This window comes from Dipteris shenzhenensis, chromosome 3, assembly GCF_047967505.1.
Source record: "Dipteris shenzhenensis isolate YYH24624 ecotype China chromosome 3, Dip_SZ_1.0, whole genome shotgun sequence".
Lineage (NCBI taxonomy): Eukaryota > Viridiplantae > Streptophyta > Polypodiopsida > Gleicheniales > Dipteridaceae > Dipteris > Dipteris shenzhenensis.
The window spans coordinates 55,287,364-55,302,783 of record NC_141598.1 but is presented as its reverse complement, the minus strand read 5'-3'; the positions used below and the strand labels follow the sequence as shown (position 1 = coordinate 55,302,783).

The window sequence follows — 15,420 nt, the reverse complement described above, 5'->3', positions numbered from 1 at the left end:
TTCTAGGCCCTAGTGTGGTGTCTTGTATTATTTCTCTCTCCTAGACTCCTCTTTCTATTGGTATGCACAAGGATTTCAGAAATCTCAGTTTCACAAATATGTCAAATGATAAGTCTAGATTACCTGATCGCGATTCGCAAGGTAGGCTTTGTTTTCATTGCAATAGGTACGGACACATTAGGAAATATTGTAGAATGCTTCATCCCACGCAAAATTCTCAAGTTCAGGATACAACAGATTCCTTAGTATCACGTTAAGAGCACCTGGAATCCTAAGCGAGGATCCGATTCCAGAAGCTGACTATCCTCCACAACTTCGTAGTAGAAGCAATGTGTAAGTCCTTATAGATTCAGGAAGCTCTCTTACATCTTCTTTGCAATTCACTTCTACTCCTCCCAAGCTGAGTTGCGATTCATTCCAGCATAATATCTTTGACTCTTTGACGCGTACAAGTGCCCGGAAAGAGTGCGGCTGCAGCAATGCAGTTCCCAGCCCTTCTGGAAGATCATCTACTTGCTGTGATTAGGGTTTCCAGCCCTACTTGGTGCCTAGAGATGCTGCAAATTGACTCCAAAGCACCTAGACCTGCTGCGAATTGATTCCAAGGAGCCTAGCACTGCTGCAATTTGGTCTAAGGGTGCCCAGGATCCTCTACAAGCTATTCCTGAGAGTAGAGGCATATTGCGATTTGTTCTAGAGGCTGTTTTGTGTGTTGCAAACTGCTCAAAAGTATCATAATAGCAGTGATTTTATTGCTTACGTATTTTCAAGTATCTTAAGGTTTGGTTACAGTGGTATCAAAGAATAGGATTTCCACTTTCCTTGGTGGAAACAGTACAAGGCTAGCACACAGGTGTGAATCAAGGTGAGGCACACCTGTTTTTGTATCAATTCAAGTGCTGGAGGGCTAGGCGCACCAATTATGACATGATTCCCCTCGAGAAGGTGGGGCGCTCCCGTTTGTGAACTATTACACATCCAGAAGGTGGGGCACTCCTGTTTGGAGGCTCGGCACTAGGAGCTGCGGCACATCTTTCAGAAGGCACAAATTCGTCTTGGCCAGACGTCTATTCTCTCTCTATCGCCCTATCTGTTGGGGCTATTCTTCTCTGTGATCTATCAAGTGGGAAAGACGGTCATCCTGTCGTCATCCTTGGTGATGTGCTTCCAATCTCTTGCTCAGAATTCTTGTAGCAAAAAGCACTTGCTTCTCTTAAAAAAAGCGCCCACTTTTCACAAAAAGCAACCGCTTTTTGTGCATACGCGGCCATCTTTTCTCCAAAGCGGCATAAAAGAAGCAATAAAAGCAGCAAAAAGCAACGAAAAGCAGCAATTGCTATTTTGTTTTTCTCATCATGGACGCGGCCTCTCAGCCCTCACAAGTACAAGCGCCTAAGCAAGATTGCGAGATGAAGGGGAGAAGGTCTTAGGATGAGGATTCTTATAGAGAACTATCGGCTGAATTGGCAAAAGCAAGAGATAACCACTTCTTAGTTGAAGCTTGTCCTTGGACAAAGTGGCTTCAGAGATGTTATGGGACATCTAAAGATAAGTATTTCTTTCATGTTTATTAAGCTTGCCTTATTCTAATTTTATCACGAGGAAAGAAGTGTGTTGTTTCCTTGATTGTTTCAGGAATCAAAAGCCAAGCACACAAGATTGCTTATACATACATATGTGGTCCTAAAGTATTCCTTGATGGGACCAGCTAGTTATTCTGAGTTATATTTCAATTTTGGAGGATCCCAAGTTATTGTACACGAGTGATATAATCTCTATTATAGAACCAGTTTTCTGTGACTTATGTGGTCAAGGCTATGGACTATTTGTTTGGTCTCATCAAACTTTTGTATACATGGTACCACGACAAAAGAATCTCAAAGTTATTACATCCAGTTTATGGTTTTGAGCAGCTTATGCCAAAGAGGAGAAGTGTCAGAGACTACTTGTATATCTTTTATGAATTGAAGAGTTAGATTCATGACAGATTCAAGATCAGACCCTATTTGAGGTTAGTATGTACAAAGTTGGCAGGCTGATAGTCATGCACCTGATTTTATGATCTTCAATTAGGGAATTGAGTTATGATAACTAGTCATGATCATCAGTTATGTTCTTATGGATGATGAGATGATCAAGTATACGATCCTTTATGGTGGAATTTCATGTGGTCATTATTAACCAAGTACTTCAGTTTCCTGTTATATTATCTCAGTTCCAGAGGAGTTTCAGTTATGATATTCAGTTTTGTTGTTTTCTTGTTATGGAGCATGACATGCTCAAGTACCAGCCCTCAATATGGCAGTATTTTATGGTCATTATTGACCCAATATTTTCTTCGGGATTCTATTATTCAATAGTTTCCATTAAAATTTGTTTTATGCAAGAACTCTTATAGTTTCTTTATGGATTATTATGGCCAAAGCAAAGAATTTTACAGTTCATATGTCACTTATATGTCCTTTTGGAAAGTTTGAGAGCCCTCCAAGTTTATGTCTGACCAGCATGAGTATCAGTATGGAGATTATCACTTCATTCAAAAAGATTTGAGAGGATTCTCAAATAAAGAGGATATGGAAAGAGTCCAAGAAACAGTTTTATTAAGGCTAAGTATCTCCTTTATGTTGATAAAGTTTGCCTTATGAAGATCTAACCCTTGTATGGCAATACAAGAAGAAAAGTGGACTGTTTTCTTGAATTTGTTTCAGGAAGACACCTCTCATGAATGAGAAGTCAATGAGTGTGATATGCCTAGATATTGGCCATGAGATTTATTGCTTCCTATTTAGGATTTAAAGATGGAGTTGCAGCCAAAGAAGCAAAAGGGAATACAGAGCCCTTGGAAGAAGCAATCATTTCAGAAATATTGGCCATGTGATTTATTGCTTCCTATTTAGGATTTAAAGATGGAGTTGCAGCCAAAGAAGCTGAGGGGAATACAGAGCCCTTGGAAGAAGCAATCATTTCAGAACTATCTCTAGTCCAGCTTGTGAAAGTCAAAGAAGAAGCAGTCAACTCCAAGTGAAAGGGGCATGGATTTGCCAAGAATGAAGGACATTATAAGTACTGGATGGGAAACTTCTCTGAGTGTATCTACATAACATTATGTTGATTCTTAGAAACAGAGATGTCAAGAGCTTTCTCATTCCAGGGAATTTGGACCAAGAATATTGATATGATCGAGAATGGCAGATTGAAAGGACTCAGGTGGGTTGATCATAGCAAGAGTGGCATGGAAAATGCCTGGATAAAATAATCAATCCAGAATCAGAAAGAAGGGCCTATGGCTGCCCAGTGCTCTTAAAGAGCAGGAAACGCCAAGAAAAAAAAAGGGCCTACGGCTGCCCAGTGCTCTTATAGAGCAAGAAACGCCAAGAAAAAGAAGGGCCTATGGCTGCCCAGTGTTCTTAAAGAGCAGGAAATGCCAAAGAAAAGCAAGAATCTCCATGCGGAAAGCAAGTGTTTTAGATGCAGAAAGAGGGGTGTGTGGCTGCCTAGTGCCCTGGAAGGCTAGTTGGCCAAAAGGAGCTGAGAGTGCCACAAGAGTGATCTAAGTCAATGATCGGAAGTTACCAGATTCGAAGATCCACTTTAGGTGGAAGAGATGAAGGAGACCCTCCAACAAGAACAGACCGTGTACTGCACAAAGAAGAAAAGCACCCAGAGGCAAGTTTATATGCAGGTATCTTGCCAAGTACTAAAACTATTAGGCAATTGATGCCAAGAGAGAAGGTATCCCCAAGTTTTACAGCTATATCAAGAAGCTTTTTAGTTGAGGACAACTGATTAGAAGCCGAGGGGATGTCACCAATTGGTATTTCTCCCAAGAAATAAAGAAGAGTCTTTATCAGATTGACTATGGTCAAAGAAAACTTGACTTTGGTTCACTAGAATAAGTTTTACTACTACTACTTTGCATTGGTAAAAGAGAACTGTGGGGATGCCCACAAGGGACTAGGATTAGTCCAAGAACTAGGAATGCATGCATTTCGCTAACCTTTAATGGGTTAAAGTGTTGGAATTTGTTTGTGCCATGTGTAGGACCTAAGAGAGTGCAAAAAGAGCCCAAGAGTGGGGTGAGAAGTGTAAAAAGCAGGCCCCACAAGGCTCAAAAAAAAAGACAAGGAAGTGCCTCATTAAAAGGAGGGCCCACAAGATTAAAAGGCGCCTAAAGCTCTAGAGCACCAGATTTAGAAAGAAAAAGACTAAAAGCTTGGCTTTTTGTAAAAGTAGCTTTTAGAAAGCAGGCCCTAGCTTTTTGCTAGGCTTAGTCTATAAAAGAAAGGCCCTTGGCCTCCCAGATTCATTCAAGATTGTACTAAGACTTATGTTCTTTCATGATCCAGTTGTACAAAGATTATTTTATTGCAATAAAGACCTTCGGCGGGGGGGGGGGGGTCCAGCCCTTATTTCTGGGCCCTAGTGTGGTGTCTTGTATTCTTTCTCTCTCCTAGACTCCTCTTTCTATTGCTCAATTCACTTCTACTCCTCCCACGCTGAGTTGCAATTCATTCCATCATCATATATTTGACTCTCTGATGCGTACAAGTGCCCAGAAAGAGTGCAGCTGCAGCGATGCAGTTCCCAGCCCTTCTGGAAGATCATCTACTTGCTGTGATTAGGGTTTCCAGCCCTACTTGGTGCCCAAAGATGCTGCAATTGACTACCAAGCACCAAGACCTGCTGCGAATTGATTCCAGGGAGCCTAGCACTGCTGCAATTTGGTCTAAGGGTGCCCAGGATCCTCTACAAGCTATTTCAGGGAGTAGAGCCATATTGCGATTTGTTCCAGAAGCTGTTTTGTGTGTTGCAAACTGCTCAAAAGTGTCATAATAGCAGCGATTTTATTGCTAAAGTATTTTCAAGTATCTTAAGGTTTGGTTACAGAAAGCACCAAGTGGATCTTTACTTCAGCCCATTTCAGGTCTCCCTCCTCCTCTCTTGTGGCTGCTATCCTAAAAGCTTGGGCCAGCTTCAGGAGTACTCTTAGGAGAATTCCCCCCTCCTCTCTTGAAGAGATTGATAGACAGCATAACATGCAGAACAATAGCATGCATGATGAGCATGGCAAGCCACTTGGCACTTCTCATTATATGCAATGGTCTAGATTGGAGATCCTAGAAAGCTTCAGAAAACTCCAAAAGGATCGTAAATTACAATAAAAAAATCACCTCAAAGGAATTGCAGGGAGAATTAGCAGAATGATGCAGCCATACCTATGGATTGGGTTGATACAAATGACATGCCCCTTTCTTGCTCTACTTGGTTGAAAGCTTTCATGGGGACAGGTATTCCACTTCAGGTCATAGTAACTATGACGATCCAACAAGGATGCCTTGGTCTTCAATATTCAGTCAAGGCGCACGCTGTCTTGATCTGCATATGGTATTATGTTGCAAGGTAATTTTCAGCTTGTCAAGATCACAGGTTATGTAGAGCATGACTCAGATTCACAATGGTACCTAGACCCAAACCCGCTTCCTCTCTCTGGGCTCATGGAGGATTTGTCTGTATGGAGAAGTACCCATAAAGTTTTTGCAGTGGGGCTTCGGAGAGTGGTAATGAATTGATGCAAGACATCAACAAAAGAACCTCTCCTTCTTTTGTTACACAATCAGTAATTCTAGGAGATTTCCGCTGAATTATAGAGGTTAGAGGCCCTCCAAAGCCCCTCAGTGGGAGAGTTTTCAAATTTCTGCTGATTTGCATACAACTTTTTGGAAGAGGCTCAGAAAATCGCTTTAAGGATACAAAAATCGCTCTTTTCTTTTGGCTTTCTATTTGCAGGGGTTTGCAGTGAGCCTGTGGAGGTCCAGGATTGAGTTGACTCAACTTGTTCTCGATGCCTTTCTACTGTGGAGTCTATTCAACATTACCTATGGGATTGTAGACAAGCGAGGATCATCTCGAAGGGTATTGCTATGATTTTGAGCATCTTTGTTCCCTTCCCCTTCTTTATGACCTGCTTTAGTCGCTTGGCTCTCTCTTTTGGGGCCTTAGGTCTTTTATGACAAACACGACTCTTCTTGGGCTCTTTCAATACGTCGACACTTCTAGAGTCTTGCTCTTTGAATAATTTTTCCTTCTCCCCCTTCAGGCCCTTGCATGCCTCTGTGTTGGCAAGTATTTTAGTGTGGCACATTTGGAGAGCCGATGTACACAAAGGCCTTGGATGGACCTCACGTCCACCCTTCTCACACTTGGCAAGTATTTGGTAAAATACAGTACACTTGGTGGTGGCTATTTGGGTGAGCATGCAGAGGTCCTCCCAAGAAGCTTCTGCTATTTTCCTTCGAGAATGGAGTAGCTCCCTCTTTTTCTCAAAGAGCACAACAAGATTGAGATGGCACTTTTAGCCTTGACCTTGGATTTTTTCTGATTTTCTCTGAGGAGCTTTGTGTGGACCTCTTTACAGTATTCTATTCTCATGATGTATTTCCACCTTGAGCTTGCTCTTGCAGGTTTCATTCATATACTTGATAGAAGTCTTTTTCATGGGAAAAAAAAAGCATATACACATCTTCGCACAAAGGGATCTTCTTCGCGAGCTCAAAAACTTGATGCCTCATCTAGAAGTGGTATCTTACTCAATTAATCTGGATTCCGATCATCCAAGACAAAGCAATGCTGGATCTATTGGTAGGCCTACCCCTACTCTTGTTGTTTCTTTCAAAAGGTGAATCAACACCCTATGAGCAGCTTCACCAACAGCCTACAATCAAGTTCATTTTCTAGCTCTTTGAAAACTTCCCAAACATTGGATTTGCCTCTGCAATATGTTCAACATGTTTCGACTTGACTGTGAGTCCCTAAACAAAGAACGAGTCTATTAAAATGATTTGTTTGGAGAACAACACTAAATTCTCTAGATGCTTCCATGGGTACTAGATGCTTCCATGCGTATTGCACAATTCTTGAAGCTCTATCGTCACGTTATCTAGCCACCAAAATCAGCCATCACCATGATTCTCCCAAAATGCAGAGGGATGCGAGGCCCAGCTGGAAAAGATCAATGTATCGCATAAACCAACCCACTGTTACAGGCATGCATTGAGTATGTATCGCACGAACCAAACCTTCCACATCCCAAAAAAAAAACAGAGTGATTGGCCTGTAAGGAGGAGAAAGGCTCCATAGTGAACCAAAAACAGTCCCATAGATTCACTTGATGTTGACAGGAAGACGATTGCCTTGTCTTTTATGTCCAATGATCATACTCTGATCATCTACAAGAAGTAAGCGAATCTTATTTTTCTTTCCGTTTCTTACCGGCGGATAGGAGCCTCCGTGTATAGGTTCCCGGGCATTAATGGTGCGCGGGTGGCTGAAACTCCTGAAGACCAAAAGGACGCACGTCACAATTGTGTTGGGAACTTTGAAATGAAAATGTTGTCAGGTGGCGAACTGTGCTTCTGCCGCGCTCCAAGCATTTGGAATACCCAGCTACTGCGAGGGAAGTCCACTGAAATGCTGAGGAACAATCGCCCTCACCTCCCTTCGTAGATATGCCCTGCCAACGTTTCTAATCGCTGGCAACGTTGCAATATACCTCATCGAACGGGGATGGAAAGGTGGGGGCTTGGAGGGAGGAAAATTGTGCGCAACAGAATTGAATGATAACAGTATCTGAAGGATTGGCGGACAAATTGCATGGCTGTTACGTAGAGATGCCAACAATGGAACGTTGCTTTCTTTGTACTTTGACTTAAGGTTTAGTTCACACCATCCACCTCTAGGGTGAAGATTGTCCTCGATCAAAGGGTGACGATTGCCCTCAAACACACACACAAAAGATTTGTGTGCGACCCGTGAAAGCGTCTACTTCCTCCTTCATGGGTGGGCGGGTAGTGTGAACCCAACCTAAGTACCAGAAGCTCGGACCCCAATGCAAGATCTTTATATTAATCTACCAAGTTTCTACCAATTTAAAGTTTAATTTTCTACACACAAACCTATGTCTCAACAAGAATGCACAAGTGCGCGTCGGCACTGCCTCCTAGTATAGAGGTAAAAGCAAGCTCTTTTGTATGCAAAAGAGAAACCACACGATTTTTTTAGGGCATTGGGCTATTAAAAGACAAATTTTGTAGGATAATCTTCATAAATGGTCAAATTTTTCTCCCCGAAATGACAATTCCAAATACACAAGTCAAAAAATTACACATGGAAATTCACAAAAGGAGTTCCAATTCTCCACTATAGTGCTAATAAAGAGTCACATATATTAGAAAGGTTAGATTTCAATTCTAATATTACAAGAAAGCAAGTTTGAAATTGAATAAAGTAAGGCTCATATAAATATATTTTTGCTTGGGTATTGAAGTACATGAATGCATATATAGAGAGAGTTATAAATATATAAGATTGATTATCATCATGTGATTGTATGGGGGGAGAAGTGGTATGCTCCAAAAACTATAAGTCCAAGCATTGGTTTAGCAATCCATGTTTTTCCATGTAAGCAAAGCCTATTCCCAAACTCTAAGCGATATTTTTTTAGCGAAGAAAAAACTGAGCGAAACTTGCTAACAGGCATGCATATGCATCATCACCATCATTGAATTTGAGGCATCTTAGATGTCTTATAAATTTAGGGTGTGTGCTTGAAGATGTGTCCCTGAATAATTTCTCACACATGCTCTTGTTCTTACTAGTTTTTAAAATATGATGAAAATCACTAAAACAAGAGCTCCCATACAACGAGAAACCAGCGAGTAACCAGAACGAAAAATGGACGGACTACATTCACACGAAATAGTTATGTCGACGCATGCATCATCACCATCATTGAGTTTGAAGACTCTTTGTTGTCTCATAAATTATTAAATGTTTATAGTATTTGCTTGAAGATGTGCATTGCCCTCTGTTGTTGAGGCTTGCCTCCTCATTTTGAGTGCAAACAAACGCAAAATTTATTGGCTTGAACAGAGGGCTAAGTATGAGACAAGGGTTTAATGCATGAGAGAGGGCCAAAGCATGAGAACTAGCCATTTGAATGAGGATTAGTTTGTGCATTTCTCCTATTGTGCTGATAGAGGCACTTACGATAGAGGTGAAGGTCACTTCAACATAGAGCTAATGGTGAGGGTTAGTTGTTCATGGAGATTGTGCATGGTATCTTTAAGTCTTTTAGTCTCTACTTACATACTCAATAATTGAACCTTGGCAAATTGTGCTTTAGTATTGGAATGGCCAATGCGTTTACAATAGCAAAAGTAAGCCTTGAAGACCATCTCCTATGTATTGAATCAAACTTGTCACATTTTCAAACGTAGGAGGAGGATCCACTAGAAAGAGTCCACCAACATTCCATAGCTCAATATGCCTTGCTCCTTGCTACTATCAGAGTTAATATAGTGTTTCTTTGTCAACAATATTGTGGCCACAACATTGACGAGTTGTAGTGTACTCTGGTGCAACTTCGATGTGCAAGGTGCTTTTTCATGGCTTTTTTGTGTGCTCTTCCAATGGATCCATGAAAGGAATTTAGAAATAAGGTCTTGGATCAAATGTCAGAGGAGGAAAGATTTTAGATTATTTAAGGGTAAAATAGGATTAACAAAAGTAAGTTTGGGGTTACAACAAAACCAAATGGTGAGAAGAAGTTGGATTTAGGGGTTGAAAAGTGATTACGGTGGAAAGGAGTATGATTGAGGGATTGGAAGGTGATTACGATCAGAAGGAGTAGGATTTTGTTGTTAGAAAGTGACTTGGGTGTATAGGCATGATTTGGGGGAAGGTTTGGAAGAGTTTTTGGCCATTTTTGGAAATTTTGGAAAAAAATAAATTTTTTAGGGGGGTTGTACCCGCAATATACTTTTTGTGAATGGGTGGTCACCCCAAAGGCTATAAAAAGGAAACGTTTTGGGTGTGGCCTCCAAGTGGGAGTGGGAGGCTCACTTTTGGGGACCACCACGGGCCTAGGGAGATGTACTTTTTTGTCCCCATATGGGGGTGATGGGGCCCTCTATAGGCCTTGTTAGTTCTTAATCCATTTTGCTATACCACTCCTTATGAGGCTCTTTTTGAGTCCAAAATTCCCCTAATGGTATGCACAACACTATGTAGCCTTGAGCTACTATGATTGGGCCTCAAGCCTTGATATTCTATAATGCAAGAATATTTGGTTGTGAGGCATATACACATGTGCCAAAAGAGCTTCAGAAGAAGCTAGATCCTAAGTCTAGGAAATGCATCTTTCTAGGTTATGGTGAAAGTGGAGAGATGGTCTATCATCGCTGGGATCCAAAAGCAAAGAAGATCATACGAAGCCATGATGTTGTCTATAATGAGAAGAAGATGCATAAGACACTCAAGAGGGATGTGAAAATGAGGAGAAGCACTTTGCATGATGTGAATCCACCTGCATATGTTGATAGACAGCAAGCTACCCATGCACTAAATGTGCAAGAAATGGTGCCACTAGGTACTCCCACAAGTGATCATCTATTGGACATGATGAGCTAAATCCGGTTGATATACAAAGGCGAGACATCAAGCTAAAATTCCCTTGAGAAGATTGGCTAGAGGGTCTAGATTGCCTGAGAGATTTGTTCCAGGGGTAGATTATGTGATTGCGAGGAGCCTTCTATAGGGAGGCTATGATGCACGAGGATTAGCGCAAGTGGAAGTATGCTATGCAATCAGAGATGAATTCACTCATGGAGAATAAGACTTGGGACTTGGTTTCTTTGCCACATGGAAAGAAAGCATTACCATGTAAATGGGTCTACAAGATGAAGGTTTCTTTACCATGTAAATGGTAAAGAATTACCATGTAAATGGTTTCTTTGCCACATGGAAAGAAAGCATTACCATGTAAATGGGTCTACAAGATGAAGGTCACAAGTGATGATGTGCCTAAGTACAAGGCCCGCTTGGTTGATAAAGGGTTCAAGCAAGAGAAGGGTGTAGAATTTGATGAGATATTCTCTCCAGTTGTGAAGATGACCACACTTAGATGTGTACTTGGACTTGTGGCAATAGAGGATATGGAGCTTATGCAGATGGATGCCAAGACAACTTTCTTGCATATAGGGATCTGCATGAGGAAATTTACATTGTACATCCAGAAGGCTTTGAAGAAAAGGACAAAGAGCATTTGGTTTGCAAGCTAAAAAAGAGTCTCTATGGCCTTAAGAAAGTGCCTACAGAATGTTATCATAAGTTTGATTCTTTCTTTCAGTCCCATGGTTTCATAAGAAGTGAGATTGATCACTGCCTCTATACTAAAAGGGCTAAGGATACTAGCCTGATACTCCTAGCACTTTATGTGGATGATATGTTATTGGCTAGCAAGAGCACTTATAAGCTAGATGCATGAAGGCCAAGTTACATGAGGCCTTTGACATGAAGTATTTGGGACCCGTAGGTCATATTCTTGGTATGCACATCACGCGTGACTGAAGTAGGAAACTCCTTTGGCTTTCAGAGAAGGAGTATGCTACAAAAGTATTGCAGCATTTCAATATGGAGGGGGGGAAGGTAGTAAGTATTCCATTGCATCCATATGTGAAACTGAGTCATGCAGAAAGTCCCAAATCAGATGATGGCCAAGGTTCCTTATGCATTAGTGGTTGGGAGTCTTATGTATTCTATGATAGCTACTGTACCATACATTGGTTTTACAGTGGGAGTTGTAGCTGGTATATGGCTAATCTAGGAAAGAGGCATTGGGAGGCAGTTAAGTGCATCATGAGGTACATGAAGGGTAACAAGGAGATGTGTATCTACTTTGGTAGAGGAGAGATGTGTGTACTTGGGTACACAAATTCAGAATATGCAAGACATGGGGATAGGAGGAGATCCACTTGTGGTTATGTGCTCACCTTTGCAGGTGGTGCAATGTCATGGATGTCTCATGCATAGAAGTGTGTTGCTTTGTCTACCACTGAGGCCGAGTATGTTGCATCCAGAGAGGGTTGCAAGGAGGCTATATGGCTTATCGATTAGTGGGAGATTTGGGGATTCTTATAGGTGTAGCAATATTGCATTCACTCTAATGGCTCCTATTCACATTCATGCCTTATTCTATTAATTAATTTGTTCATTCCTAAACTCTATGCCAAATTAACCTAAGCTAACCACCCAAAAAATTAACCTAAGAGCTTCTTCCCCTCCTGCACTATGCCCCTCTCTGCGATGCCTCTTCTCCTATTGTGTCCTCTCTTTGCCTCCCCTCTCTCCCCTCCCTCCACTCAGGCTGTCTCCTCCCCTCCCACCCCCGTGCCATCTCTCCATCTCTCACTCCCCTTGCATGAACCTCCATCCCTCTCTTCAGCAGATAGCCAACCCTCCCCTTCCCTCTCCCCTGCGCTCAGCTCTCCTTCTCCCTCCCCTCCCTCTCCTTGCACTCAGCCCTCCTATTCCTCCTTCTCGATAGGTAGTGGTTGGAGCCTTTCACAGCGCCCTTTCTCCTCTACCCTTCTCCCTTTACATTGGCCTACACTTTATAGTAGTCTCTGGGGAGTAGAAGCTTTTGGAGAGCAGAAGCTTCTCTAAGAAGCTCCATTCCTTCTCTCAAATCTTCCTATTGTTGCCATCTATAATATAAAAAGCCTACCCCCCTTCCTCAATCAAGTGCACATACCTTATGTTAATTGAGCATCACGGCACCCCCAAAAAACACAAAAAAATAATTAATGTAGTGTTTCTTCTGGTTTTCATCCTTGGCTCGCCACTCCACCATGTGCTACGATTGTGTTTGGACATTGTACTTTGTCATGGTGCCAATCCTATTATGCAGCATGCAAAGATGGGGACTAAGCTTGTGGTGGATTGTCCCCTTGCTAATCACCTTCAATAGGGACTTGAATGCCTTCTAAAAATTTGTGAATTGGTTTAGTGCAAGGTTGTCCTCTAGGGTTGCCATCGACCGAGCCACATATTGCTGTGGCACACAACCCATGCTTTTCTTTAGGATAATGAACTCTAATAAAAATCGGCATACGTCTTGAAGTCCCTCATCAAAAGCCTTGCTAATCAAGTAGCCATGTGATCTTGAATAGCTATCCTCATAAAAGTAAGCATCACACCGCTGAGTAGAGGCTAATTGACTCGGGTTGGTGGCTAGAGTCTTCCAACCAAAAAACTTCCTCCAGCAATGCCATGCTTAGATGAATATGGGCATCATCAATAATGACGTTGTGGTCCTTAGCATCATAGGAATCCAATATCTCCTCTGCCAATGTTTCATTCCACACTTCCATGGTGAATGGGCAAACTTTAGGAGCTTGTTGCTCTTTATAATTCCCTTGACTATCATTGTTGAAATCTTCAATAGGATGCGGAGGTGACACACAAGAAGGCACCCTATGTCTCTTCTTGTGATCTTTATGGTCCGTGTGATCCTCCATAACAATGAACACTACATAGAGGGTGATGAAATGTGAGGATGATGGAAAAGGCAAGAAAGTGAAGGGAGCTATCGGGCATGATGGAAGAAAAAGGTTTGTTGCAGTTGATGGAGACATGAGGGCTATGAAAAATTACAATAGCAAATGATGAAGACGATGGAAACCCAAAACTATATGTATCCAAATAGGATCTAAAATTGGACTTCCTGTCAATTGAATGGCTACATCATGCATGATTAAGTGGAGTACCCCTTTCTTAGATATGATCATCCTAAATTAATGCCCTCATAACGTTCAAACTACCACATGTTAACATGCAGTGTATCTCTTCCACTGTCACTAAACAACTAAGTAGCACTCGTGTTAGCATAAAATTCACCAAGGCATTATCAACCGAGTGACCTACATCTGAGTTATGCATGACCAAGGAACCCACTACTTAGTAGGGCTTCACTTTACTCCCATAATACACTCCCTTGAAGATCTTTGCAATGTATTGTCCCATTGGAAAAAAATTCAGTTAGTTGGTAGGGACCATTCCAACCAAGTTTGACATTTGTTTTAAGGGTCCCAAATTTGCATCATACAATAGTACAAGCATACACTTTTTCAAATGCTTAGGCACAATATGCCTATCATGCCATGCCTTTCTCATGCCTGTTGTGACTAGCTGCTCGGAGGCATAATTCTTCTAGGTGGCTTAGTTCATGCAATCGCCCCTTGATTGCTTTTGATTCATCTAACCACCATTGTAGGTGTTCCAAGATTGAGTTCTTGTGTTGATTCGGGTACCACTGTTGTTCAGTACCAAGTCGCATAATGATTACTAGTGTTTCAGCTAGCTCTCATTTCCCTTCAATGTGTTACTCATGAATAGATCTTTTTTTTTGGAAATTTGCTTGGCCTTTAATCTCTTCTTGATGTTTCAACCACTTGGAAAATATCAATTTCACCCACAGGTAGTCTTTTTAATTCCATCAATCATGCTCGTGACTCAACATCCTGAGAAAATGGATTGATGACTTCTAAGTCCTTAGGCTGACAACTCCTCAGAATCTTCTAAAGATTTGTAGGAATGCATACATCTTGGTTGTCTATATTAATAATCATTTCTTCCTATCCCCAATCATGAAGTACCTTTTCACTTTTAACACAAGATTATCTCAATAATATTGGATAGGCATGTTGCTCCATGGAAATTACAATAAAACTAACTATATAGTAAATACCACCTACAGAGATAATAACGTCCTGTAGCATATCTTTTGGGTCAACTGGCGGTTGATCAACCATACGTACTCAGAAGGGAGATGGTTTGAAGGACTTGAACTTCAACCTCTTAGTTATTTCTTTAGACATAATGTTTACTCTAGAACCACCATCTACTATCACACCTGGTATAGTCTATTTCTTGAATTTGATAGTGATCAGTGGTACTCCTTCATCGACTACTAGAGTGTCAATATATGGAGCTCTCCACATCAACTTAACAAATGTTAGACTAATTTTCATATTCTTGAATATTTCCCATGCTTGGGCTAGCTCTGCACTAGAGTCTAATGAGGTGCTCAATTTTGATGCACTAGCCTTTGATTTTGAGGATTCTCCTTGCTCGGTAATGGACGACTGAGACTATTCTTCATGCATCTCCACTACCGGTGCTTTTCTTTTTAAATCCCTTACAATTTTAGTGGCAAAATGATTTTGATCTTTCCAATTAATATCTTTACCTAAGGAATATGTGATTGTATATGTTGCAACTAAACCTTTTGACCTTGTAACCACTTGGGCATCAACAGTATTTGGTAGCTCAGCTATAATTTCTTGGCATTCTAGATCCAATTCTTCCTTTCCATGTTAGTTTTGAGAAATTTCAAATGTTCAACCCAAATCGGCACAATTAGAATGTAGATGATTTTCTCCACAATAAAAACATTTGATCCTGGATGGATCTATTTTCTCTTTACCATTCTTACCTTTTTCCTTTTGTTGAGGATGTGGTGGCTTACCATTCTATGGATGAGCATCAGTAGTCACTTGGTTTGCTAACACTTGGTGATTTTTA

General features: G+C 41.2%; 1 protein-coding gene across 1 annotated transcript in view; it reads right to left on the bottom strand.

Annotated features, from left to right (window-relative positions):
- The window catches only part of LOC147904026 (uncharacterized), an 85,724-nt gene extending 78,118 nt beyond the window's left edge, over window positions 1-7,606 (bottom strand). The window contains exon 1 of the mRNA XM_087373042.1: window positions 7,270-7,606. The gene's annotated coding sequence lies outside the window, so the exon portion shown is untranslated. The remainder of the gene's footprint in view (window positions 1-7,269) is intronic.
- Between the last annotated feature and the right edge of the window lie 7,814 nt (window positions 7,607-15,420).